Raw genomic sequence first — 8,899 nt, 5'->3', positions numbered from 1 at the left:
ATGGTTCAGGTCTGCAGTCATTTTACAGAATTTTTATTATATTTACTATTATTTTGTCTGTATGCAGCAGCTCCGTGCTTGCGGAAAATCAGAAGACATCTCTGTCTTTACATGCTAGGGATTGAACTCGGGCTGTCAGTGTTACACAGCAAGCCCCTCTACCCACTCACTCATCCACCTCTCCCAGCCTTCTGCAGTTATTTTCTGTTGGTTAGGGAAGCTGAGTTTTTTTTTTCCTGCCCTAGGTTTAAGCATAAACTGTAACTTTTTTATACAGTATGAATTTTTCAGTTCGTATCTGTACCGGATTATTCTTCCCCGATACTTGTGTCTTCCTCGTTTGGGGTTAATTATAGATTGATACTTTGTTTTCCACATGGGGCATTAAAACTTAATCAACAACTCTGCATCCAAACATCTCTCTCCTCACCATTGTGCTATGCGCATAGTATCTTCCCTCTAGGATCGTGAGCACTTGCTCCAGCAGCACCCAGCCTAACGTTGGAAGGAAAACAGTTCTTAGGAGAAAGTGCTCAGGAGGCCATTGCTTTGAAGCTCCAGGTTAGAAAACACCCATATTTTGCTATCTTCTTTGAATGCTACCGAGGCCAGCAGAGTACATAACTCAAAACTCAAAATTATCTTTTTTTGGGACATAGAGAGATAGATAGATGGCTTTGTGGTTAAGAGCACTCACTGGTCACTCACTCTTACAGAGGAACCTGGGTTCCGTTCCCAGCACCCATATAAGAACATCACCGGGGCCTTGATGCCCTCTTCAGACCTCTGCAGGCATCAGGTATGTATATTGTGCATGCGCGCGCGCGCGCACACACACACACACACACACACACACACACACACAGGCCAAACTTCCTCACCTAAAATAAATAATCTAAAACAATTTTTAAAGTTTTTTTTCAAATTCATGTCTCATTCCTACTTTCATTCAGGTATGTGAAAATCAATCTCATTTTTATTTCTTTTTGGTAATGCGTTTCTCTTTTCTGGAAGTATCTAAAGCTTTCTCTTTCTTAGCTTTGAAAGGCCTCTAGATTTATCTGAGTAAGAACTTTCCAGAGTTTGTCTTACCTGATATTAGGCAGGCCCCAGGGAAGCCCTGAGCTTTTTTGGGGTCACAGTACTTTTCCCATTTCCTTTGAGCCTCCTCCCCAGCAGGGTTTGCTTTGCTGGGGTGCTTCTTTCAGATGGATGGAAGGAGGCCTTTGAATGTATCCTTTGTGACTCTGCATCATCTGCTTGGGTTGTCGGAAGCAGATGCCATGGAACCAGCTCATCGCACTGGGTGGCCTCGAATGTATTTTCTCAGAGGCTGGGAAGTCCAGTGCTATGGTGCTGGCCCACTCACTTGCTGGCACAAGTTTCTTGCTTCCGCAATGTGCCCTTCGGGCCATCCAAACCAAACTGAGTTTCCCTTTCTCATCCTTTTTTTGGTTTGAATTCTACTCTTTGATCTCGTTTAACTTTTGTAAATGTCACACAGCTCTTACCTCCAAATGTAGTGATATGCTATGTATGTGTGTATGTGTGTGTGTGTGAATGCGTGTGTGCGCACAAGTATGTGAGTGTATGTGTGTGCATGTGTGTGCATGTGTGTGCATGTGTGTGCATGTGTGTGCATGTGTGTGCATGTGTGTGCATGTGTGTGCATGTGTGTGTGTGTTGCTTCAACATACAAATAGAGGTATATTTGTGACATAACTCAAAACATTGCCATTTTTTCACATTTTTCTTTTTTTCCATATTTTTTATTTTAGCGTTTGAATCACTCCTATCACACGTCCCCCATACTTGTCCTGTTAGTCACTACTTTGTTAAGTTTTACTTTTCAATCTCCTTTTTTTTATTTACTCATTCTTTTCCATAGCAACCTGCACAATATCCTGCTCACAGCAATTGTCTCTTCATTTACCCACCTTTCCTCTGGGCTTAGCTTCCATCTGTGTTCATTTTGCAACAGTTGGTTTTCCTCAAGTATCTGTGGGTCTAGGCTTCCTATCCCCACCTATGTTTGAAGATATATTAATTAGTGAGTATGCTGCTCAGGTCTGCAACCCCAATATTGAGATATTTATTTCCCTCCGGAATCCTCTGGTGAGTGGAAGGTCGGTGTGGACCCTGTAAGTAGGGCATCTTCCCTGTGAGATGCTCATGGGCTAGAAGGCAGGCTTGAGGACCACTCTCCTCGCCACTCCTGGCCTTTACTTAGATGAAGCTGCAGCTGACAAGTGTGCCAGGCGCAGCTCTCCTCCCCGAGCCACCCACCGTGTGTGTGTGTATGTGTGTGTGTGTGTGTGTGTATGTGTGTGTGTGTGTGTGTGTGTAGGAGAGCCAGGCTCACGGCCAACCCTCTTCCTCTCTGGTCCCAGACTCTTACATGGCAGCAGTTCCCTCACTGCTATCTTATCGATTCTCTCCCACACAGGGGCACAAGCATGCGCCACATGCACACACAGGAACCAAAGCTCTGAGGTGGAGGATGGGGGAGCTGGACCTACTGCCCAGAAGGCTGTGTAATCCTAATGACCCTCATGATGGAGTCATGACTCCTAGTCTCTGTGTCAAAAAATGGAAAGAAACAAACATCACTCCATTTAGTAGATGAGAGACCCAAGGTTCAAGTAGGTTAAGAGCACAAACACAACTCTAATGCCCTTGCTGTCCTGTTTACAAGGCCGTTTGCTGTTTCCATATTTGTCTACCTTCCTGAGTGTGTTTATCCTTACGTCTTTCATTAACATATAAGTCACTGGGTGGGGGAGGGGTTTCCTTAGCTGTAGACTCTTGCTTCTACTTAACTATCCAACAATGTTCGACAAGCAGCAATCAGGGTAAAATTTGTGAACCAACTAGGTGGTGCAGTTAATTACAGTTATGCTCTTCTCTGTAGATAATTGCATATTGGAGTGGTACAAGTATTTTATTTGTGCTCTTTAAATTTTTTATTGTGTCCACTAAATTAAAGATCTGGGGGGAAAATTCAAGTCAGGTTGCAATTCAAAATGAAAGTTCAAAGTTCAGCTTTTGGCTGGAGTGCTTCCAAACTCCAGGCAATAAGCGTGCACAGAGAGACGGGGGACAATGACACAGTTTCTGATTTCTCATGTTAGCTTCTGGTTCCCTACTGGTTCAGAGAAGACGACGCTCTCAAAAAGACAGAATCAAGGTTGACGTTCATAAACATGGCACAACCTTGGTTTGTTCTTTCTGGTCCCACTTGTTTTATTCCTGCACTTTCTCAACAGTACTCACTGTGTGCCTATGATACTGATTCTCAACGTGGCTATCTAATAAAACTACATAGGGAAACCTTCCAAAATATCATTAGCTGCTTTCACATCTCAAGTAATGCAATCTTTTTTGTTTGTTTGTTTGTTTTCGAGACAGGGTTTCTCTGTGTAGCCCTGGCTGTCCTGGAACTCACTCTGTAGACCAGGTTGGCCTCAAACTCAGAAATCCACCTGCCTCTGCCTCCCAAGTGCTGGGATGAAAGGCATGCGCCACCACTGTCCGTATGATGTCTTTTTTTTTTTCTTTTTTTTTTCTTTTTTTTTTATTCGATATAATTTATTTACATTTCAAATGATTTCCCCTTTTCTAGCCCCCCCCCCACTCCCCGAAAGTCCGTATGATGTCTTATGCTAACAAATGGGACACAAATAACAATCCTGGTTTTACTGAGGGCATACTATGTAGCTTCACAGGCGTTAAGCTAAATCTTCCATGTGTGCACACATTTAACCTCTCAACGGCGCTAGAAGTGAGATGGAGGAAGGATAGCTAGCTTGCTCAGAGTAACACATTTGGCAGAGTGTGGCCTCCAGGACACTGTTCTACGGTTGGCTGTAACTGTAGTTCAGTAAACAGCGAACTGACCCGAGATAGACGTCATGAGATATGAGAAGTGATGGGGCGAGGCCGGAAGTAGGAGGAAGCGCTTCAATCAATGCAAACTGAGACCCCGAAGTGCCTCAGGCTCAAGCTTCCCACTCATCCGTCTTCCTCCAAACTCCTTCCTATTGAACATGCTGGAATGCCCACAACCTTCCTACCATTTCAACGGGAAGGCTGAAGTCATGCACAATTACTCATGCGGATCTCAGGACAGTGCGTTCTTTTGTGTGCCTCTCATTCACGTATATAAAGCTTCACTCTGTTGTCTTTTTTTAAAAAAAGTCTTTGTTGAAGAAACAATTTACAAATGTGCCAAACACCCATTGGTTCCCCACCCTCCTCTCTCATCCCTCACTTGACTGGGACACTAGAAAACAAGTCCCTAGCTGGCCCCGGGCGTGTGCCTGCTTGCCAGCTAGGCCCAGAATGGAAACTACCCTGCACTTCACACTGCTGCTGGCCAGCTTCTGGCCCTAGGCTTCAGTCTGAGGTTAACCTCACAGAGTGTCTAGCCACACCTGCGATCCCCTGTGCCTGGCCTCAGAGGCAAGCACCCACTTTGTGTGGGGGAAAGGGAAATGGTGTGATGTTGTTAATTAACTGTGGGAGGAGAGGAAGTCCTCTCCAGACACCAAAAATTCCAGTGAAGAACATTATAAAAAGCAGCCTTTGTCCCAGCCAGCCACATGATTCAGGCTGGCCTCCATTGGGCTTGGAGTTAAAATAACAACTCTGGTAGTGGGCAGGGTCTCTGCATCCCCAGTGGGCACCCCAGAAGGCGGTTCAGCTGGGGAAGAGGACCTCAGGAATGTAGACAGAATTGGTAGCCCTTCCCAGAGCCTTCAGGAAACCCTCCAAAGCTGCCTGAAGCTGTCACGCTTACTGATACTGGTGAGCTGAGGAGCTTGTCTGTCCGGTAGATTTGGGACAAGGAGTCCAAGCCTCTAAGCCTGATGTAGCACTAGTTGATAGAGACTGGAATAATCTCCCTCCAGCAGGTCCGTCTCCCACCCAGTGCTTATCGTAGGCCTGTTTCTCACTTTGTACATGGTACTATCTCAAACACAGAGAAGGAAGCGTCTCCTCCCAAGCTGCTGATCTCCTGCTTGGCAGCTGAGGGGCTGAATTGGAATCTCCTCAGCCCGGGAGACTCAGTCTAGTAAGGTGCTGTCGGCAAGTGTGTGTCCTGTGATAACTGCTTTTGTTCATAGGCAGACAGGCAGTTGAACCATTTGGTTGAGACATTAGGCAAGAGGGTGCAGACTTTGCCTGTTGACCAGTCTAGAGGCAGGAGACAGGCAATGCTTCAGCCTTAGAACTGAGGACTGAGGACTTTAGACTATGAACGCCAAAGTGTGGCATTTACTCTTAGAAATTCTGTCTACAGCATATGCCTGACTTCATGGGGACAAAGACAGATTCCCGAGACGAGGTTGCCAAAACCAAGAAGACAGGGCACTAGGGTTTCCAAGCAGGCAAGTTTCCCAGTCTCTTGCTCCAATAACATTTCTACATCTGGGCAGACAAAAGGGAATTTCCACCATTATAGCATCAGACGCTCAGGATCCCTGGCAGTACATGTCCTTCCCTTTCTTGCTTGATATCAGTAAAGGATTTCTCCTCCGTAGACTCCTGGTGCATCAGAGTTAAAAAGATTTTAGCAGCTATGGAGATAGATTCTGACAGAAAACGAAACTGAACCAGGGAAATGATGGACCCAAGAGCACACAGGGTTTCTAGGATTGTGATTGCTAGGTTGAAAGCAAGGCCTCAGACACTACTTTAGGGCTTTCCTTTCACACGACCCCAAACACTCGTGTCCCCTGCTTACCAGGGCCTCCTCCCAGTCAGTCCTAGTTCTATTTCCTGTTTCACTCACATTCTTACAGGATCTTGAGCTGTACCTTGTTCTTGCTCAGCTGACTTTCTGAGAAGTTTTGTTATTTGGTATTTTAACCCAAACCAAAGACAAAGAAAATAAAACTATTATGTTAGAAAGAAGTCATTGCAACTGGAGGTTCCCAGTGTGAGGTGAGACTGGATTGAAAATTTCCCAAATTCTTCAGTCCTTGCCCACAAAGCTGCATGCACCGCTGACATGGGCATCCCCAAGGTCTTCCCAAAGGCTGCATGTTAACAAGCACCAGGGTGAACCAGAGGCACTCTAACAGGTCAGTGGTACTGCCTTACGGTGAGCCTGGGCTGAATTCTTCCCTCTTCTTGTCACTGAGAAATGACGAGTCTTCTGCCATCTCCTTCTTGTTCCTTCCATCCCAGTTCTGCCTCTCCTTGACACCATACCTGATGAGGGGGAAAGGGTGCATTGTAAAAGAGGACTAGAAATGGAAAATTTTAAGAAAAATAAAATATAGCCAACTTAAAAGATCTTCTGCAGCTCCGATGTCATGTTGTTAATGTTGAAATATAAACATCTGCTATGTTTATATTGGCTGGCTTCTGAAATGATCATCTTTGGTTATATTTAGGAATGCAACGGCTTGGAAAGCACGCTAAAAAACTCCAAGAACAAAAATATTTTCCCTCTTAACTTTCTGGAAAATCTGGTTGGTTTTTCCCCCCAATCCCCCAAACACATCCATTCTTTACATTCTCTCTCTGTCTCTCTGTCTCTGTCTCTCTCTGTCTCTTTCTCTCATCCATCGTGGCACATTCCCTTCAGTTACCTCTCTCTCTTCATCTTTCATTTTTAACAACAGGATTTTTAAATGATGATTTTGTTACAGGAAATTTAGGAGTTAGCAAAGTGAATGTAAGCGTAATTGGGGTCAGAGGTCAGGAAGGAAGCAAAGAACAATCACCTTTCCACCGAAAATAAAAAATAACTGTAAACATCATATGAAATCATCTCAAACCTTTTATGAATGTTTTTGACATTGATGAGATGATTAAGAACATGATAATTACTACCTACTTCCCTTTAAACAGAATTGTAAATTATTAACTTCTTTTCATCAGTGACGACACCTCAACAGCATGATAGTCTAGATAGATATTTAGGGACTTAAGACTTCACACACACACACACACACACACACACACACACACAAACCAAAGCTGTAATCCTTGATAGCTTTCTTGTCTTTAAAGTTATTAAACCAAACACATGGATGCATCATTACACTTGTGAAAAGGGAGATAATGCCAAGTCCTTTGGGACCACCACTGGCGGCCCTGCTTTTCCTCTCTCTCCTCCTGTCCCCCCCCCCCCCCCCCAGGGAATCAGCTTTGACTTGTGTGCGTGGCATTCAGAGTACAGCTTTAGGTATTAGGAGGATGTCAGGATCTGAGATGGTAGCTAGGCTGTGAGGCAACAGGTGTTGATTCATGAGGTAAAGCAAAGACCACCCGTGGGCCAGGCGCTGTGCTGCCCAGTGTAGGTTAAGGTTAAGGAAACAGAAGGCAGTCTCAGCTCCAGCCAAGCCAAGAGAGCATCCCTTTCCTCCACTTTCACCAGGGTTAGTTGCCTCCTGGTCTGTAATCTCTCCTTTTCAAACTGTCCAGTTTACTCCTGATTAAATAATCTCAAGAGACCACTTTACGCCATTTCTTAATCTGTAGTCTAATGTCTTCACTGTTCCTCCTCCTCTGCCCTCTGTTCCCTTAGCCTTCTGATGCTCAGGGGTTTATCTGTCTCTGCATCCTGTATCTACTGAGTGCACAGCATGTACAGGTCCTTCTAACCCTTTCTCTACCTCTTAGCTCTAGGATTCCTTTCCTGCTTCCGCGCCTGCAGCAGATGCTACTTTGTTGTCATTATGCGTTTGCTTTAGTTTCATGGCCTATTCCCCACTATACTGTACGTTCCTAAAAACACGGGGCCCCCTATATTACCTAGCTCTACATTCTCAGCAGCCAACATAGGGCTGGGTACACAGTTGAGTACAGCTTAGTAAAGGTTCGTTCTTTTGTTCAACAAAACTTATTTTCCAGAAATTTCATGCAGGTCTCACATTAGTTTTCAGGAGTAGATTAATCCTCACCTAAAAAGAGAATCAACTGCATCAAATGGCTGGAGCAGGGGAGCCCTGGATAATACTTTTCCTAGGTCCTAAAAGTAGTAAAGCCAAGAATCTAACTGCTGTAAGTCCTCTGACTCTACATTAAAACAGTCTATGACTCTCTTTACAAGACAAGGCTATAGAAAAGCTTAATAAAAGAGAAAAACAATTTTTAGAAAGTTTGTGTGTTTGTTCATGTGCATATATGCATGTATGTGCCTATGCAATATGTGTGTGCATGTGTGTATATGCATGCATGTGTATACATGTTTGTATGTGTACATACATGTGCATGTGTGCATACATGTGTGCATGTGTGTTAAGCTTGCAGGTCTGTATGTATGTTTGCATGTGCGTGGGCCCGAAGTTGACCTTAAGTGTCATGAGGTTTTCCCATCATTTCCCTCTTTTTTTTGCTGAGGTAGGATCTCTTGGGGAGGGAACTGGCTTTTTAGCTAGTCTAGCTAGCCATCTTGTTCTGCAGGGCCCACCTCTGCCTCTGGAGTGCTGGGCTTCCAAGATGCCTGGCTTTTTTCTGTGGGCACTGGTGAACAGAATTCAAGGCCTCACTCTTGCAGGGACAAGCACTTAACCCACTAAGCCATCTTCTTGCTGCTGCTGCTGCTGCTGTTGCTCTCTTTGAGGAGGTGATACCACAGTCACACAGGACCATACCTACAGGATAGCCTGAAACGCACCAAGTTATCTGGAGCTCACAGATGCCACCTTGCCTCAGCTTCTAAATTGATAGGATTACAGTCATACACCACCACATCTCTCCAGGACATGCAAGTTTTAAAAGCTCAAATCCAATCACATTGTCCGTTTTCTTAATTTCTTTCCAATGCTATTCCTTAAAAATTTTTCAGTTGGTCCACAAAGGGCCTGCATGGCCTCCAAGTGACTCGACTGGGCAGCTCCATGTAACCCTGAGGCTCTTTGGCTATTTCTTTGCTCCTCAATGG

At 44.7% G+C, this 8,899-nt stretch overlaps 1 long non-coding RNA gene across 1 annotated transcript; it reads right to left on the bottom strand.

Annotated features, from left to right (window-relative positions):
• Positions 1-1,908: 1,908 nt before the first annotated feature.
• On the bottom strand, positions 1,909-8,540 carry LOC127681383 (uncharacterized). The gene is made up of 3 exons (XR_007977115.1): positions 8,426-8,540; positions 6,106-6,216; positions 1,909-2,026 (listed from the first exon to the last, which is right to left on the bottom strand). It is a non-coding gene; the product is annotated as an uncharacterized LOC127681383 (long non-coding RNA).
• Between the last annotated feature and the right edge of the window lie 359 nt (positions 8,541-8,899).

Source organism: Apodemus sylvaticus, chromosome 1, assembly GCF_947179515.1.
Source record: "Apodemus sylvaticus chromosome 1, mApoSyl1.1, whole genome shotgun sequence".
In the NCBI taxonomy this organism is placed as follows: Eukaryota; Metazoa; Chordata; class Mammalia; order Rodentia; family Muridae; genus Apodemus; species Apodemus sylvaticus.
This window is presented reverse-complemented; position numbering and strand designations above follow the sequence as displayed.